This window comes from Nicotiana attenuata, unplaced genomic scaffold (assembly GCF_001879085.1).
Source record: "Nicotiana attenuata strain UT unplaced genomic scaffold, NIATTr2, whole genome shotgun sequence".
In the NCBI taxonomy this organism is placed as follows: Eukaryota; Viridiplantae; Streptophyta; class Magnoliopsida; order Solanales; family Solanaceae; genus Nicotiana; species Nicotiana attenuata.
The window spans coordinates 2,121-4,240 of record NW_017672752.1 but is presented as its reverse complement, the minus strand read 5'-3'; positions in this window follow the sequence as shown (position 1 = coordinate 4,240).

The window sequence follows — 2,120 nt, the reverse complement described above, 5'->3', positions numbered from 1 at the left end:
AGGTTGGTCATGAAAATGTTCCAGGAACATTTAGGTAAAACCATAGAGGTATATATAGACGATATGCTCGTCAAAACCCAGCATTCTCATGATCACATCTCTCATTTATCTGTCACATTTCAAATTTTACGAAAGTTTAATATGAAACTCAATCCAGAAAAATACGCATTCGGGTCGCATCAGGAAAGTTTTGGGTTTTCTTGTCTCTAACCGTGGTATTGAGGTAAAATCCTTCACAAATCAAAGCAATAGAGGAAATCCTGATGTACTTACGAGTAAAAAAGAAGTTCAAAGACTAACTGGGAGAATTGCAAGCTCTTGGGGAGATTCATTTCCAAGTCTTCAGAAAAATGCTCAAATTTTTTTCAGCTTTAAAGAAGCAAGATCATTTCGAATGGAACGAAGATTGCCAACAAGCACTTAAGAAATCATGAAAGTGTATTTGTCAAATCCACCGTTGTTGGCGAAACCAAAGGTAGGAGAGAAGTTACTCATCTATCTTGCCGCATATACGAAGTTCGTAAGTGCTGTTTTAGTTCCGGAAGGAATCAGTAAAAGCAATCTCCTATCTATTACGTAAGCAATCTTTGTTAGATGCAGAAATAACGCCCGCAACTCAGAAAAGTTAGCACTTGCTTTGATCATGGCATTTAGAAAATTTAAGAACTCTTACTTTCAATTCAATCCCCATTGTTGTGGTTACTGCTTTTCCTATTACGAAAAACATTTTGCCATAAACATCGAACTATCAGTGAAGATTAGCAAAATGGGCTATTAGAAATTAAGTGAATACGAAATCACTTATCAACCTAGGACTGTCTATAAAATCTCAAGTATTAGCTGATTGCGTACTGATTTCAGTCAGGGGATGCAATTAGAAGCAGAGAAATAAAATCAAGTTTTAATGGCGCAAAGCCTGGGGACTTGGACATTTTTATTCACTGAACGGTTCATTCTAACGTAATAAGGTGCACGGTTTAGGAATAGTTCTCGTACCACCCCACGGGCCAAAACTTAATTTAGAAAAAACACCAAAAATATAAAGTGTCAATTCAATTAACTAAACAATGAAGGCAGAGTATTAAGCTGTTCATTGAGTTTGGAATTTGGCTCCGAGAACTCGGCAAAACCCCAGATAGATAATCAAAGAGTGATTCACAACTTGTTGCTTTAATCAGATGCTGGGGGACTTACGCAGCAGGGAAGCCGACGAATGCAAGAGTAACTTAGAAAAAGTACGCAGAATTAATATAAGGCAGTTTCAGACTTGGAAAGTTATGCAAATACCAAGGATAAAAATGTTGAGTGCAGATGCTTAAGCCAAATCTCGCATCTGCACAGACGTGGCAAAAGAGATGCAAAAATCTTCAGTCGTACAATATTATTTCATTCTGTTCTCGAACTGATAAGAATGGAGGTAAATTTTAATAATTTAACATGGGATTGGAAAAACGAAAATTGTTGCTTTTCTGCAGTACGTAACCGTACCTGATGACAAAAGGAAGGCACACGCGCTTCCGTAAAAAGGCTGCTCGTCTACTGGTTTATATCAAAGGAAAATCTTTATCGAAAGATTGTTCAGTGGACATTGACCATTAGCGTGTGCTCGCGACCTCTTCCCAAACAAGAAATACTGTAATGAGGAAAATACAATGAAGGACATTGTGGAAATCACGCCGGGAGGATCGGTCGCTGGTAAAAAAACATTGATTCGAGCAGGGATTATTGCCAAAGATGGAAGAGGAAGCATAATAGTTTTGTATCTAAATGTGATAAATGTCAAAGGTACGGACAATCAATATGCATAGAACCAGCTGAGCTACAGCATCCTGTCTAGCTCTGTGGCCCTTTATGGAAATGAGGAATGGATATCGTTAGAGACCATTACCACACAGCAAAGAGGTCAAGGTGAAGTTTCTACTTGTACTTACAGATTATTCACTAATGGGTAGAAGCAGGAGCATTTAACAGGGGTACGAGAAAGGAGGTCAAAGAACTTCATTTGGCGTAATATCATCTGCCGATTTGGTGTACCAAAGGGAGATTGTATGCGACAAATGGCCCTCAATTTATCGAGCTCAATCAACTGAGTTTTTTGAGAGCTAAGCAAATTAAGAGAT